Source organism: Elephantulus edwardii, unplaced genomic scaffold, assembly GCF_000299155.1.
Source record: "Elephantulus edwardii isolate Elephantulus edwardi_28Jun2011 unplaced genomic scaffold, EleEdw1.0 scaffold00175, whole genome shotgun sequence".
NCBI classification, from domain to species: Eukaryota; Metazoa; Chordata; class Mammalia; order Macroscelidea; family Macroscelididae; genus Elephantulus; species Elephantulus edwardii.
In genome coordinates this window covers 3,608,632-3,627,071 of record NW_006399925.1, presented here as the reverse complement: position 1 = coordinate 3,627,071, position 18,440 = coordinate 3,608,632, and positions in this window count along the sequence as shown.

The window sequence follows — 18,440 nt, the reverse complement described above, 5'->3', positions numbered from 1 at the left end:
TGGGAGGGTGGAGGGACAACGCAGGAGGGGAAGACCCTCTATGAGATGGATTGATTCGGTGACTGGGGTAATTGGGATGGGTGTGTCAGAGGCGGTGCGGTTGGCGCAAGATAGGGCAGGGTTTAGGGCTGTTGTGCATAGGGTCACTATGAGTCGGAAACGACTCGACGGCACATAACAACAACAAGGGCCCCATTTCTATGTTTTTTTTTTATTTATTTACTTCAGAAAAATTTATTTACCAAATTTTTACCTGCTCACTTTCATTATTCTGAAGCACAGCTGTAACATTTCACTAAGGACATAGTCAACTTTTTACTATCCCCTAAGGTTCTGTCTGTCACCTTATGTGAACTTTAAACAGAGAGAGAATTAAAAAAGGATTCTATACTAAGAAATAAAAGTTATAATATTTAATATTTAGAAACAATTATATGGACTATAACTTGGATGTCTTTTAATAATTTTAAAAGATAGCATGTATTTTAATTTGATGGTTGTTAGGTGTTGCTGCGTGAGTTCCAGTCAGCTCAACATGGCTGAAACCAGCTGCTTGAACTACATTTATTTTTTCAGTAATGAACAACCTTATAATCTTCGTGGTCTAATAAGCATTGGATTATTTCTCATTCCAGCTAAATGTTCATTATGTGACTACATATAGTTACATTCATTATATTCCCTGAAATTCCCTGGCCTACATCTTTGCATGTAATTCTATGATAACTATACTTTGAAATAAGGGTACCATGTAGCCCTTTACATATTCATACCTTTAAACATTGTAGCTCATATATACTCGTTCAGGAAGATTCTGAAGTTAGGTTGTAGTAAAGTGGGAGAAGAAATTAGGGAGGAAAGAAATCATGATAACTAGGTCACAGAAATTAAAGCATAAAAGAAAATAAGGACTTTGCCTAAGTAATAGTGACTGGTAATCCTCAGGATAATGTGTAGCAAGATCGCAAGCAGAAAGTAAGTAGTAACACTGGAATAATAAAACAGCTCCAATTTACTTTGACACTAAAAAAAATTTAAAAAAGCTTATACCCACTTTTGAAGCAGAGGTGGCATCCACTTCCTAAGCAACATGCCTCTGAAAAACCGATGAACTTTTTAAAAATTAATTTTAATGAAAGTTTACAGAGACTTAGGGTTTCCAATCATTCATTGTTGCACTCTTCTCCCTGCCACTCCTCCCCCTCAATTTGCTCATCTCCTTGAAAAGTCAAACTCTTTCATTGTTATGCAATCCCTCCCCACAAGTCCACTCCACTCTGGACTCTGGACTCCTGTCATGACACTAATACTCAGTCATATATCCCTTTTAAACAGTTCTCTCCCTCATCTGTTTCAAGGCAATACACATCATTCCTCCCCTGCTTCTCTGTCTTCCTTCAACCCCAATGTTAGTTCCGTTTTACAACAGTGACCGTATGCAATATTTGTCCTTTTGTGACTGAGATATTTAACTCAGCATAATGTCCTCCAGTTCATCCATTTTGTATAATATTTCATGAGTTCCTTGTTTTCTTATGCTGCATTGTATTCTATTGTGTGACTATACCAGAACTTCTTTATCCATTTGTTTGTTGGGTTGTTTCCAGCTCTTTGTTATTGCTAACAAAGCCACAATAAACATGGGTGTGCATTTATATGCTTGTGTGGTGGTTATGGTTTCTTTAGGGTAAATTCCCAGTAGTGGAATTGCTAGGTCAAATGGTATTTATATTTGCAACTTTTTGAGAAAGCACCATACAGCCTTCCATAGTGGTTGCACCATTTTACACTCCCACAACAGTGAATAAGGGTTCCAGTTTCTCCACAACCTTGCCAGAATTTGATGTTTGCTGTTCTGTTAAATTTTTCTATTTTTACTGGGATGAAATGGTATCTCATAGTTGCTTTGATTTGCATTTGTCTTAGAGTTAGGGATTTTTAACATATCTTCATGTGTTTGTTGGCCATCTGAATGTCTTCTTCGGTGAAGGTCTATCCATATCCTGTGCCCATTTTCAATTGGGTTATTTACCTTTATCTTGTTGTGGTGGAAACTCCATGAACTTTGATAAATGGCGATACTTATAGAAATACGTCAGGCCATTTGTTCATAGGGTTGCTATGAGTCATGTTCTACTCAATGGCAATCATCAACGATAACAGTTGAGCAGGAAGTAGCTAAGAGAATACGCCATCCCCTTTTCCTTATGAATCAGGGTGAAGTCTCTCTCAGGGAGGAGTGATAGGGAATAGCAAAGGACACACCGACAAAGGAGATTAATCAGAACTGACTTTGACAAGCACTGTGGCAATTGGACAATTAAAACAGACATTTGGATGGCGGGGAAGAAGAACAAACTGGGGAGGAGGGTAGAGAGAATGGTGCAGCAATGAAGGAATGAAAACCCAAAATCCCTGTAAATGTTCATTAAAACTAATAAAATTTAATAATAATAAAAAAAGAACTGAGAAACTAAAAAAAAAAGAAAGGATGTTTCTAAGAGTGGTAAGTTTATCTGAGAGGTTGCTTGGTGTTGTAATTACATTCAGATCAATTTTGGCTTTGATGGAAATTTTGAACTGAGTGATAGGTGAGAATATAAATTAAAATAAAACAAGATGAATACTAGATTATGAATGGATGAGAAGAAATTTTTACATTGGAAAGTAGACGCATTCAAAGTTTCAATGAGTTTATTTGTAAAGTATATTAATTTTTCATAGTGATGTGTGATGGTTAAGTAAATGTGTCAGTTTGGCAGTCTAGAATTCTCTGGTTTGGCAGTTGCAATGTAGTAATGTCTTTGATTATATTTGATATAATCCAATCATTTCCTTTATGAGACATCATCACTTATAATCACTTCTGTAATATGATCTTCCTTGAGGAGCCAATCAGTTGAAAGATCATTTCATCAGAGGTGTGGGATATGTATAATACATATGAATATTCTGGCAAACATTTTTGCTTTCTGCTCGATCTGATCTTGCATATGATTTACTGCCATCTGACCTCTCCAGTTCTTTGGACTTCAATCAGTGCCTATATATTGCTTGTCAATCTTCTATTTTTTAGTCAAGATAAGCCTCCAGCCTGATAAAATGACTCTAACATTTGGAACTTAAAAAATCTTCATACGCACATGAGCCATTTCCTTGAAATAAGACACTCTCTAGATCACGTCATACAAGTGATTATAACATGTAATTGGTTTTGTGTCTTGAGATAACTCAGAATAAGACATTATAGTATAAATCTTGAATTTTATCTTAATAAACTTATGAATATATATGAAAGAAAGTAATATACTAGAGTATACATAGGTGTTTTAAAGGAAGTAGTATTAAAGAATTAGTAAGAGATTCTTTGATAATGTTTTCCATCCAACTATTAAGAAATTAAAATACACAGATATAGAAAAGAGCCTGCTGTTAGGGAGAAAATTAGATATGAGAAGGAATGATAGAGATGTTTACTATTTCTCATTATAAGTCTTGTATTTTGAAAAAGACTAGCTATTTTTGCTCATTACAGCTGAACTCAGTGTCAAACTTTAACCCTAAGTGTTGATGACATAAGCATATGAAAAGAATAAAATACTTTAAACAAACAAACAAAAAAGAATAAAATACACTGAGAGAGAATACCATTTTCTTTGCAGTCTACATGTGATAGGATGAAATATTTTTCAATAAGAATCTTACTCATCTCTTTGTGCACATTTATAATTCTTCTTGACAGTATACAAAAAAAAAACACCAAAAAAAGCCCCCCCAAAAAACAAACCACAAAACTTCAGTGATGTATGCAAGGAAAAAGACCACATCAAATACGTGCACCAAAACAAAAGTCTTCAGCTTTTTTTGGTTTTTTTTTAAATTTTTTTGGTTGATAATACTAGAATAATACACAATCTAATTGAAATATTTTCATATAACGTAACAACATGCAATATAATGGAAACACATTCCTTTTTTATGATATAGAAAATCTACCTTTCAATCTTGGCTTTAAGCTCCTTAATTGTAAGGATATATAAATATAGAGAGTTATTATTTGAATATACAAATATACAAGTCTAATGATAAATTATGGCTAATATTGAGAAGAATGGAAAGCCCAGAATACTTATTTGTGCTGATGCAAACCCTATATTTAATCCAAGAAGCTATTGTACAAACAAAGCAAGGGAACACTACAAGGGTTAAAATGAAGAAAGGTGAATGTCAGGGTTATATCTTTTCTCCATACTTTTTCAGTCTGTTTGCTTAGCAAATTATTCAAGAAGTTGGGCCCTGTAAATATGAATATGGCATCAGGATCAGAGAAAGACTCATCAATAGCTTCCAGCATACAGAAGACTTGCTTAAAATGAAGACTTGAAGCCCTTCTTGCAGAAGACCAAAGAATGCAACTCTCAATATGGATTACATCTCAATATCAAGAAAATGAAAAGCTATTGGACCAAGAGGTAACATCATAATAGAAGGAGAAAAGATTGAAACTGTCAATGACTTCATTTTACTTGGTTCCACATTCAATACACTTAGTACCAACAGAGGATCAGAAGACTTATTGAACTGGAAAAGTCTATAGTCAAGTACCACTTCAAATTATTGAGGAGCAATGGTGCCAGTTTGTGCACTAAGATGTGCCTGATTAAATCCATGGTCTCTTCAGTCACATGCTATGCATCTGAGAGCTGGGCAATGAATAAAGATGATAAAGATGACAAAAAAAGAATTGATGCCTTTGAGCTATGGTGTTGGAGAAGAGCACTGAAATATCAAGGACTGCCAAAGAACAAACAGATATGTCCTGGAGAAGTACAGCTAGAGTGCTCCTTGGAAGTAAAGGTGATAATATATTTTGCTAGGAGAGACTTTCTTAGAGAGAATATAATTTTTGGAAAAGTGAAGAGCCATCAAAAGAGAGTAACACTCTCAACAAGATGGATTGACATGGTGAGTGTAGCAATGGGCTCGAGTATGTCAGACATTGTGAGGATGACACAGGATAGGACAGGGTTCCGATTTGTTGTTTGTTGGGTCACTGTGTGTCATATCCAACTTAACAGCATGTAAGAAAAATAGTAAATAATGAAGTTATGATGAAAGGTTAAAATAATAATGCTGAGGCACAATGACTGCAACATCATGCTTCAACATGGCAGAAATTGTGATGATGGCAGAGGGTAAAGCTAGATTCTTATCTGTTATTCAAAGGGTTGTTATAAGTTGTGGTTAACTAGTCAACACATAAGAACAACTTTGATGAAGGGTAAGAATATTGTGTATAGATTACCATGCGGTATCAATAAAACAAAACAAACAAACAAAATCCTTGCAACTGGACCTATAAACAACATTATGATAGGTAGAGAAAAGATGGAAGTTATGAAAGATTTAATTTTACTTTGACTTATAATTAATATTTAGATTAGTGATCCCATTATTATTTAAATAATAATGAAGATCATACAAGATTAACCAATGTTTTCTTCTGTTATAGATAAGGTTGTTATGAGTCAGATCAACCCAATGACAGCTGTTGTTGTTGTTATTGTTGTTGTTAGGTGCTGTTGAGTCGAGCACAAGTCATAGTGACCCTATGAACAAAAGATCTGAACTCTGCTCTATCCCTTGCCATCCTCACACTTCCTGATAAACAAGAGCCCATTGTAGCAGTTACCATGTCAATCCACCTGGTTGAAAGTCTTCCTTTCCTTTACTGACCATCCAACCTTCCCAGCATCATCGTGTCCTTCTCCAAGAAATAGCACCTCCTAGCAATATGTCCAAAGTATGTGCGGTGAAGCCTCATTATTCTTGCCTCCAATGAACAACACTTCAGCTGCATCCCCTCCAAGACATATCTGTTTGTTCTCTTGGCCACCAATGGGATGTTCAAGTGTTCTTCTCCAACACCACAGCTCAAAGGCATCAATTCTTTTTGTCATCCTTATTCATTATCCAAGTTTCAGATATATAACTTGTAATCAGAAAGGCCATGGCCTGAATCAGACACACGTTAGTCTTTAAACTAATATCACTACTCCTCAATAATTTGGAAATATCCCTTACTGTAGATTTTCCCCAGTGCAATACACTTTCTTATTTCCTGACTGCAAGTATGAAAGGTGTTAATTGTGGATTCAAGTAAGATGAAGATATTAACAGCTTCAATCTCCTCTTCATTCATCATAATGCTGCTATAGGTCCAGTGATAAGAATCTTTGTTTTCCTCACATTGACATGCAATCCATACTGAAAGCTGAATTCCTTGATCTTCTTCAAGAAGTACTTCAAGTCCTCCTCACTTTCTCAGCAAGGAAGGTTGTGTCAGCTGCATAACACAGGTTATTGATGAGTCTCCCTCCAATCCTGATGTTACACTCCTCCTCATAGGCTCCAGCTTGTCGGATAATTTGTTCAGCATACAGATTGAATAAGTAGGGAGAAAGAATACAATCCTGGTGTACTCCCTTCCCAATTCTGAACCACGCAGTTCTCCCCTGATTTGTTTGCACATCAGCCTCCTGAACCAGCTCTGGGATTCCAAGTCTTCTCAATGTCAGCCACAACTTGTCATGAACAGATGGTTTCAAAGAGCAGCTTGGGAGGACAAAGTAGAGTATTATAATGGAATGTGCAGAGAGCTGGAATTGGAGAATAAAAAGGGAAAATCTCACTCTGCCTTTCTCAAGGTGAAAGAACTGAAAAACAAATTTAAGCCCCTTGTCACAGTATTGAAAGATGCTATGGGCAGTACATTGAATGATCCAGAAAGCATCAAAAGAAGAGGGAGGGAATAGACAGAATTGATAGACACTGAAAAATTTCAAGAAGTACCATACAAACAGGAGCCAATAGTAATGAATAATGGAGTAGAAGATGCATTGGAGACCCCAAGAATTGATGTAATACCACTTGATTAGTTTCAATTAACAGATGCAGCGTTGGATACACTTGCCAGGAAATTTGAACGCCTGCTATCTGGCCAATGGATTGGAAGAGGTTCATATTTGTTCCTGCTCCCGAGAAAGATTATCCAAATAATATTATCAAATAATATCTTTGTTATCAGATGCAAGCAAAATACTGCTGAATATGATTCAAAAAATGGCTGGAAAAATGTACAGATAAGGAACTGCCAGAAATTCAAGCAAGATTTAGAAGAGGCCATGGCACCAGGGATATCACTGCTGATGTCAGATGGATCCTGGCTGAAAGTAAGGAATACTAGAAGAATGTCCATTTGGCTTTATTGATTATGCAAAGGTGTTTGACTGTGTGTATCATGACAAGTTGTGGCTGACATTGAGAAGAATGGCAGCTGGCAACAACCAAAAAATGCTCTGTATAGAAGCCTGAATAGCATAAGTAACTTTTGATTCACTATTCATCTAAAGACTACCAATCTTGCTCACTATTCATTCTTTGGAGGGAAAGACTTAGTATTCTATCTACTACCATGAAGATTACAGCCTGAGAAATCATACAGAGCAGTTCTACTCTGAGAGAAGGGCTCAATATCCCTCTGACTCAACTCTATGGCCCATAATAGCAGTAATATCTTTATATTATTGTCTCTGGATGGATCAAATAAATAGTCATGAACTTACTTGGCCTTTAAGTGGAAGTTAGAAGTTCCATCTATAGGCATCTCCAAAGAAAGATCTTGTGATCTATTTTCAAAAGGTGACAAGTACTGAAATCTCTGTGGAGCATACTTGGCACTGTGACAACCAAAGGTTGCCTTATAAAAAGTCAACACATGTTTAATATGCTACAGAATCATTCTCAAGCAAGAATATTATAAAAGGAGGTTTTCTTTTCTTTTTCTTTTTAAGATCGTCAGTGGCCAACTCTGATCATTGTTGGAAAGATCTGAACAATTTATCTCTGCAAGTCAAGATTCAGTGTGAGGAAAAGGGCAGAGAAGGCTAAAAGAATACCTTAATTATAATTATGGTGGATCAGCTTAGCTGCCGCACACTATCTTTAATACTTGCTCTTGTATTTACCTTTTCGTATCTTTAAAAGATGCTTGTTAAACCACAAGATTCCAGAAACCTGGTCTTATTCATTGTAAAAATTAGTCTCCACATTATGAAACTTGACTCTCAGAAACATCGATATATGTCTTACATGAACTGTCTGGCAAGAAAAGAAAAATGCCCTATGAAATAGGTTTGCAGCATTGCTCGTGGTTTCACTAAGGAAGTAAGTGATCATGCATGAAGGACAACAGAGTATAAATTAAGTGCTGGATTTCATAATTCCTCCAATGTGCCCAGAGCAGGATTCTTGCATATTTTGGTCAATTACTAAATTAAATTTTCTCAGAACAAAGTGTAGTACTTGCTTTACAATTATTTCAGTCCATGATTCAGACTCTTTATGGATACATTAGAGTCATATACTTGCTAGATCATACACAAAGCTGCATTTTAATCCCGAAGGCATGCAGTTCAAGGCACCAGCTACTCTGGCGGAAAAGGATGGACAATCTCTTCCCATGCAATTAACTGCCTCTGAAAAACCGCTGGAGGGTCAGCTATGGGTCAGTTCTGACCCAACGGTAAGCAACAGCAACAACAAGCTTATTTTACAAATTTGGAATATCTACTTTCACTATTTTTTTTACTTGACTGTTTTTAGTATACTTTCTACGTACCTTTATCTGCAAAAGTAGACAAATAACTGGTTATCTTTTACCAGTGAAAATCCAAGGCATTTCTCTGCACTTCAAAAAAATTCTAAGTGTAATGTTATGGGCAGAATTTTGCTTTACATCCCACAATTAATAAAGAGTGTCCTGAATGTATTTGTCCTCTACTATACCCCAGGCTACGTTACAAAGGCTTTCTTAAACATCACAATTACTTGGTCCTTCTTTTATTTAATAACTCATATAACAATGCACTAATCATAATGTATTTCATCTAGGTCTGAAAAATGTCTTTACTTGTGGCTACACATCCTGTCCTTGTCCTAGGGAAAATTTTATTTCCTGTTATCACTTTACAATTCAAATGTATTCAGTTTGCCCACATTCTCATCTTGGCTCTGCTTGTCTTTCATCCCTCTGAGAGATCATCTCTGAGCAAAATGTTAAACTCGCTCTGTAGGTTGCTTTCCTGGTCTCCTCCCTTTTTCATTAATATTTCATCTCTATGTCCTGACCACCAGAAACCTTGGTCAAGGAACAGTGTAATTTTGATTAAATAGATCTTCAATATTTGACTCACTTCAAAGACCAACGTTAATATAAAGAAGCAGTAAAGGTAAAGCAATGTAGCTCAAACGTTGAAAAATGATTTCAGACCAACACAGAGACAAGAAATGCCTCTGGGTATAAGATTCATTTGTCTTTGACTAATGGGTTTGTGACTTTTTCTTCACTTCCATTTTTAAAACAACCATTTTTATTTTATTATTTTTTTAAATATGTGTGTAATTTTTTTAAAAATATGTGTATGGTGGAAGGAGAGGATGGCTAAATAAATGAGAAACTAATTTTTAACTCTTACCCTGACCCTTTCCTCCACCCCCTTCTCCCCATCTGCTCTTTTAAATCTGGCTCTTTGGATGTGAGGTGTTCTATGATCACACCATCATCCTACATAATAGGACAGCATTTTACACCAAGCAACTGCCTGGCAGGTGGCAATTAGGTCATGTTTGAAGAGTCTGGTAAGGTGAGCAACTTGCAAATAATGTGAGAAAAGGCTCTGTTGTGACTTGTGCTCTAAAGAGACTCCATGGTTTGCGATGCTAGCATCTTTGAAGCTAAGCCTGTGGAGGCGGCAGGGAGATTTTAACTTTATTAAGGCACATGTTCTGCAATATCACTGGGGACATTGTCATGTGATTTGTGCCTCATATTCTAGGAGAAATCCTGTTCATTGCTTTTGTACCATTCTGCATGTAGTGACATCAGTCAGTGCCTGCATGGCTGTATAAATCATGCATATATGAATTTCCTACTCTCATGGTATTCAAGATAGTCTCATAAGGATGCCTAAAAAGTACACGTTTGTGTTGGAAGAAGGATAAAAGGAAAGAAAGGAAGGACAGGGAAGGAGAGAAACCAAGGAAAAAAGATCTAGAGGTTTCTGGAAGAGTAACCTTCAATATTGAAAATAAATATGGATATAGAGGAGATGTGAGGAAAAGACATTTATATGAGCAGACACCTGATCTAAGTATATAGCTGTTTCTAAATCCTCCCCCTGCGTCTTCTTCTGGTTCCAATTCCCACCTGCCTGCCTCTCTTCTCTCTTTGTACACCTTACTTCCCTCATCGAAGCACCTCTCTGTAGTTAACTGAATGTACTTAACTAGGAGCTTGTGTTTTAGTCTGCTCTGACTCGTTTATAGTCTCTTATGAACATCTGATAAATCTCAATTTCTTTCAAGGGTTGGGGATAAGTAAGTTTTACATTCAACTTTTGGTGGACAATAGCGAAAATGGTGTCGGACATTAAAAGAGATGCTTCAGGAACCCTCAATCATGAATTCCCCAATACATATTAATTGATTGTTGACATTGTTTCTGGAGACCAGATAGAAACTGAAAATTCATTAGTGGAAAGAGACAAGTATATATTTGTTAATAGGAGTTTAATGAAATTGCTATTGAGGAAAAGATGTCTTATAATAGTTGGTCACAATTTTTGATACTCTCATACTTACAAAAATTTCCAAAATGAGTGTAATGGACAAATGTAAAGAACGATACTTGATGGGGAAAAAAATCTTGATTAGAATAAGTACGAGGGATGGTTGCTGCGTGCCATCTAGCAAACTGTAACTCAGAACAACACTCTGAATAACAGACCAAAGCCTTCCTCTACTCTCTGCCAAGTTAAAGCTCTTTGCTATATTCACTGTATCAACACATCTTATTGACGGTCTAATCCTCTACTTTTCCAAGCATGATGTCTTTTTCCAAAGTATGATGACACCTGACAATAATGCCCAAAATATATGAGACAAAGTTTAGTCATGTTTGCCCTAAGGAGGATCATAGTTGCTAGTTATTAAAGATGAATGATTATAGTAGCTAATAAGAGCCTGCATTATATCCCACAGTGAAGAACTGATACTGTCTTACCAAAGAAAGCATAAAGAATATTGGGGAAACAAAAAGCAATGATGTTCACTCTAAAGACCTAGATTTTTGCTGTTTCTTGTTATGTGCCGTCGAGTCGCTTGCGACTAATAGTAATCCTATGTACAATAGCTGTAAACTCTGCTCTCTCCTGTGTCAATCACACTGCCTCTGACATACCCATCCCAATTGCCCCAGTCACTGAATCAATCCACCTCATAGAGGGCCTTCCTTTCCTGCGCCGTCCCTCCACCCTCGCAAGCATGATGTCCTTCTCCAAGGACCTGTCCCTCCTTACAACATGTCCAAAGTATGTCAGATGAAGCCCCATAATCCTTGTCTCCAAGGAGCCACCCGGTTTTACCCTTTCCAGAATGAATCTGTTTGTTTTCTTGGCAGTCCAATTCAATACTCTTCTCCAGCACCACAGCTCAAAGGCATCAATTCTCCTTCTATCCTCCTTAGTCATTGTCCAACTCTCTGTTGCATAACAAGTGATAGCAAAGACCATGGCCTGTACCAGACGCATCTTAGTCTCCAGAGAGACACCATTGCTATTCAGAACTTTGGAGAGGTCCCTAACAGCAGACTTTCCCATGGCAATGCGCCTTTTAGTTTCCTGGCTACTGGTGCCATGAGTGTTGACTATGGAACCAAGCAAACTAAAGCTGTGAACAATCTCAATCTTGTCACCATCCATCCTGATGCTGCCAATTGGCCCAGTGGTGAGAATCTTTGTCTTCTTGACATTGAGCTTCAATCCATATTGGAGGCTGCAGTACTTGACCCTCTGCAGCAAGCGCTTCAGGTCCTCCTTAGTTTCAGCAAGCAGGGTTGTGTCATCTGCATAATGCAGATTGTTGATATATCTTCCACCAATCTTGACCCCAAATTTCTCCTCATAGAGCCCAGCCACCCGGATAATCTGTTCTGCATACAGGTTGAAAAGGTATGGTGATAGGATACCTCACTGGCGTATGCTCTTCCCAATTTTGAACCATGCAGTGTTCCCTTGCTCTGTTCTGATGACTGCCTCCTGGTCCAAGTATAGGTTTTGTATTAGAATGATCAAGTGTTCTGGGACTCCCATTCTTCTCAGAGTCAGCCACAGTTTGTTATGATCCATACAGGCAAATGCCTTTACATAGTCAATGAAACACAGATATACATTCCTTTGCTATTCCCTGCTTTCAGCTAAGATCCATCTAACATCAGCTACAATATCCCTAGATATATCATCACCCTGAAATTCAAACCAGATTTTATATTCTGTAATCAAAGGACTTTTGTTGTTGTTGTTAGGTGCTGTCACGTTGAGTATGAACCCTGTCCTTTCCTACACCTTCTTCAGTCTTTGCCATACTTAAGCCCCTTACTGAAGTTACTGTGTGAGTCCATTTGCTTTAGGCATTTCTCTTTCACTGACCCTCCACCTTTCCAAGCATGATATCCTTCTTCAAGGAATAGCCTCTCCTAGTAACGTTCCCAGAGTTTGTGAGATTAAGCTTTATGATCTATGCCTCCAAGGAACATTCTGGCTGCACCATTTGTGATCTCCTAACAGACCTGATGAATATAGACAAGAGGAAACTGTCTGTGTTCTTACATTACAAAGGAGTAGAAAGGTGGTAAGGTAAAATGTAGGCACATACTCTTAACATCAAAGTGAAAATATCAATAGTCGTTTGCTGTTTGAGCAGATGATTTGAAAAGAGGAAATAGTCAAAATGGAACTTTTCTTGGATGTAGGGCAAGTTTATTAAGCAACCATATTAAACTAGTGTAAATGATTTTGTCACTAAGAATTATACTAACAAATGAAAAATAATATTGAGTATGGATATGCCTAAGTATCAGATTCGTGCATATATCAGCAAAGTGCTTAGAATATACCTGCTTGTGCTTAGGTTGGGATTGAATGAAGAATTATTCAGATTTGTATCTTATTGCAAAACTATGTTCTAGATTTTTTTAATTAATACAGTGACACCAACTTGATAACAAAGCTATCAAATAAAGTACGTTGTTATTGTTGTTGCCAAGTAACATGGGTTCAGAAACAACCCCTAGCCACCCCATACCAGTGAGTTTTCAGAGGCAGTTAATCACATGAAAGGAGATTATCCATCTTTCTCCTATGGAGCAGATGGTGGATTAAAAATGTGTGCTTTTCAGGTTGCAAAGCAGCTTCTTATTCCTAGGCCACCAGAGCTCCCTAATGGTGTATCACGTTGTGGTGGTTGTATGCCTTCAAGTTGGAGATGACCTGTAGCTGACCCTCCAGTGGGTTTTCAGAAGCTGTTAATCACGCAGGAGGAAATTGCATTTGCTTCTCCTGTGGAGTTGCTGATGGCTTTGAACTGTGTGTCTTTGGGATTGCAGCACAGCTTGTTACCACTAAGCCACCAGAGTTCCCTAGGGCTCTTTTATATGAACAAAATTTTTATCTGTGACAATTCTTTGTCCTAAGTTTATTTCTAGGGGCAAACTTGTACATTTTCTGGGGCTTTAGAACTTAATTTTTGTATGCCAAAATCATGTAGCATGTTAATTTAAAAAATGTATTTTAAATAAGAAACATCTAACACTATTTGCCAGAAGTTTTGATAACTATCTTCCTTAAGTGTGTTAACTTAATATGGCCTCTGTTTGTTTATTCTTCATAAGATTTTAAACAGCATTCCAGGGTCTTTTGAAACAATGAGAGAAAATCAACCCTTAGTATTTTGGCATGACATATAGTGTAGTTTCCATCACAACAAAGAGCTTTTGTAGGTAACCAAATCAGCTTCATTAAAATCCACAGGTCTGTGGTGAGTCATGTAGCATTCTCATAAAAGAAAATCTCACTTTTGAACAGAAAGAGGCCCAAAGTCATCAGCTGGTACCACCTAACTGCTTTGCATGGCTTCATTTGCAGTGACCTTCATTTTAACATTGTTAGGCTCTGTCATCTCCTGCTGCAACCACTTGCTTTTGTCCCTCCAGCTTGCTTCACCATCTGCTTTGGCCTGGTCCACATGCTTAGTTCTGTCTTTTGGCTACTACTTTAACTTCTCAACCACTTTTCTCAATAATTCTGCATATGGCTTTTTGAGTAGACACTGAGGTCTTCTTCATTTATCGCTAGCTTTTCTCCAGTGGGTTCTAGCATGACTTACAGGCCCGGACACAGGGCAGGAAGAGGATCCTTTATCCGCTCTTCTTAAGCTGCTGATTGTGGGTCTGCTATCACTTGTGAAAGCAATCTCTCCTGTAAAAATTGAGAGCCCTGGACACTTGATGGAGGTTGGCTGTGAGTCAGAATTGACTAGATAGCAGTAGATTTTGTTACTTGGACAAAAAGTTTATGATAATACCTGATCACCCAGTAAGGAGCTACACTGCTAACACACAGGCAAGCAGTTCAAATCCACCAGCTGTTCTTTGGGAGAAAGATGTGTAATATCCTATTGTGGGATTTATAGCTTCTGAAAACCCATAGGAGGGTCATCTATGAGTCTGTTCTGACTTCACAATAACAAACCAAGCCAAATTCACTCCTGTCAAGTCTAATTTGACTCATAAAAGCCCTTCATAACAGAGTAGTTGTGCCCAGAGGTTTCCCAGGTTGTAAATCACTATGGCACAACACTGCAACTTTTCCCTCCCACGCCGTAGCTGGTAGATTTAACACATTGAGTTCTGTAGCTACTGCACGGCCAAGGCTCTTCATATTAATAATGAGACAGAGAAAACAAGCATAAAATAATGGCCTGAAAAATCTTTATGGCTCCATATGATTTAAGATTGCTTTTCATTTTTAGGCAGTTTTAACACAATTGAGTGTTTTGTAAGCTCTATCTACTTTCTAGCTCCACAGAACCGTAGACTAGAAAAGACTACATTTTTAAGAATAGCCCCTGTTTCTTTTGTTGTTGTTGTTTGCTATTTATTTATTTATTTCTTCCAGGAACAATACAAGGGTCTCCAATTAGTTGCAGGTGCAAATATTATGCATGCAATTAATTGTCTTCAAATGGTTAATTATGGGCAGAATTGGCTAATTTGGGGTGCAATTAACTACTTGCACTTATTCTGAGAATGCCCGTAGACAATTGTGTCTGCAATTAATTTACAAGAGCCATTACAGTGAAAACCTTGTACTATAAATCCAAGAATAGAGTGGGAGAATTTTTTAGAAGCAGGATTTCACTGTGGGTTAATTGCATTGACTCTTCCCTTTGGCTTTCCTATGCAGCTTGTTTATAAATGGGTTTCTCCAAGTTACTTTCGTGATTTATGCAGACTTGCTGGAGATGAGAAGGGTAAAAGGAATGGAGAAGGTTGCTGTAGTCATGGAGCCAGAGGGACCCTCAGATGCCGATGCCAGGCCTTGAAGTCAAGTTCCTCAGTGTCTTTTTATCATATTAATGATTTGTATTTTTAATGCTTATTTTTATTATTATTTATTGTCTACTTATTTATTCTTTTGTTTATGATTTGACAAAAATGCAACAACTTTTGCAGCAGTGATCATTACATTTTCTCAAGAAATTAAATTTCTTCTATAAGGAAAGTGACTTGACCAAGTGTGGAAATTATCGAAAAATATCATTAATATCACATGCAAGCAAGTTTTTGCTGAAAATTATACAAAAATTACTGTAACAGCATATCAACAGAGAACTGCCAGATCTACAGGCTGGGTTTAGAAGAGGTCGTGGTATTAGGGATATTTTAGCTAATGTTAGATGGATTATGGCTGAAAGCAGAGAATACCAGAAGAAAGTCTATCTGTGTTTCAAAGACCATGAAAAGGCATTTGACTGTGTGGATCACAACAAACTGTGGCTGACTCTGGGAAGAATAGGAATCCCAGAACACTTAACTGGGCTTAAGCAAAACGTATACTTGGACCAGGAGACACTTGACAAAACAGCAAGGAAACACTGTATGATTCAAATTTGAGAAGGGTGTACACTAGGGATGTGTCCTAGTTCCATACCTTCCCAATCGATATGCAGAACAGATCATCCAGGAGGCTGGGCTCTATGAGACATATGGCATCAGGATTGGAGGAAGACTCATCAATGATCTGTGTTATTCAGATGACACAACCCTGCTTGCCAATACTGAGGAGGACCTGAAACACTTGTTTCAGAAGGTCAAGGACTGATTCCTTTAATATAAACTTAAGCTCAACATCAAGAAAACAAATATTCTCACCACTGGGGTGATTGTTAGCATCATAATAGATGATGAAGAGATTGAGATTGTTAACAGCTTCAGTTTGCTTGACTCCATGATCAACACTCTTGGCACCAACAGCCAGGAAACCAAAAGACAAACTTCACTGGGAAAGTCAGCTGTCAGGGACCTTTCCAGAGTACTGAAGAGCAACGATGTCAGTGTGGGGACTAAGGTGCACCTGATCCACTGATCCAGACCATTGTCTTTGCAATTACTTGTTATGTATCAGAAACCTGGACAATGACTAGGGATAAAAGAAGGAGAATTAACATCTTTGAGCTGTGGTGTTGGAGAAGAGTATTGAATATATCCCGGACTCCTGGGAAAACAAATAGGCTCATCCTGGAGAGGGTGATACCAGCCTTCTCCTTGGAGGCAAGGATTCCAAAGCTCTGTCTGACATACTTTGGACATGTTGCCTGGAGGGACCAGTCCTTGCGAGAGTCATCATGCTTGGGAAGGTGAAGGGACAGCTCAAGAAAGGGAGACCCTCAATGAGATGGATTGACTCAGTAACAATCAACACGCCTAGTACCAACAGCCATTAAATCAAAAGACAAATTGCATTGGGAAAGTCTGCTGTCAGGGACCTTTACGGAGTACTGAAGAGCAACGATGTCAGTCTGGAGGCCAACATATGCCTGATCCAGACCAATTATAGTGACAGAGGTAAATATATCAGAGAAAATAAAATTGGCTCAGAATATAGCAGAGTTCAGATCTGTTGTACATAGGGTCACTATGAGCTGCAAGGGACGCGATGGCACATAATAACAACAATGACATAAAAAAATGAATCCATTAAAGGGATCTTATTCATGCATTTATTAGCAGTGATCAAAGCTAAAAGATCCTGTAAGCAATAACATATTTCTAAAATTTATCAAATTCTTTCAATAGATAATCTGGTGGTTTAAATATGGTGATTACGTTTCTTGATGCTACTTAAAATAAATGTATGTATCACACATTCTCATTATCTCCATTTATTCCCCCTACACATTCAAAGAAATTTGGTAACTTGCTGGTTACCAAATGGTGGACCAGGACCTTATACCAAATCTGTGTGACTCCAAGCCTGGATATTCTCAGCTATGCTATATTAAGAATTTTAGAATTGGAAGGACACTTTGATCTTGATCTCATTCCATCCAACTTCTTCATTGGGCAGATGGAAGAACTGTGGCTTGCATAGTTAGTTGAGGAGAAGCCAGGCTTTGAAACTAGATTTCCTGCTGCCCAGTCCAATATTCTTTTAGCTAGGATTCACTGAAAAAGGAAAATTCTGTGAAGTCAATCTGTCCATTATCTGTCCATGCTTAATAAAGGATAGTTTTCTTGTGGACGCTTCAATGGTTAAGTGTCTATATGCAGGCTATTGACTGAAAATGACATTCCATTGAAAAAAGACTCTAAGGAGTATACACGGATTTCCAGCAGGGAAGGGTTAAAGTTGCAGTGATTTTGCAGACTGGATCAAATGTTTTTGAGAGACCATTCTTCACATCTTGTTTCTTTAGCACTGGGATAGGGCAAGTAATCAAAGGTGACAGGCTTTCTAATCTGGCTCCACTACTGGTACAGGGTAGCGAGCCTATGTGCACATTGATCCACAGTGGCAGCTGCCGTTAGTCTCTGATGTAGAGGCTCTAGCCCACGCGAGGCCCCATCATGTTACTGGAAGCAATGAGGTAACAAACATGCCACTGTAGGAGAATTAAGACAAAAAGTTTTCTATCCAAACGTGAGATTAAATCACCTTGAGTTATTGCATAATTGTGACTGAGATTCAGTCTCCTTTAATGACTCTTCTCTGATGCTCAGACACAACAATGCAATCTCATTTTATGGCTGTTGGTTTATTTGGAATTTTTGGTTTGCTGCAGTCATCTAAGGCTTTGGGAAGCTGAAGGCATCCAAGTGGGAGGGTGTAATAAATTACCTATTGTGTTATAAAAGTTCTCTTTGATCAGTGGGCGAGGTGAGTAGGATAGGGGTTGCAAATAGTCTTCCAGTTTTACTTGAACTCGAAGTTACTCCTTGAAATAGAAGTCAATAAAATGGATGGAGGAGATAGAGGGAGCAAAGA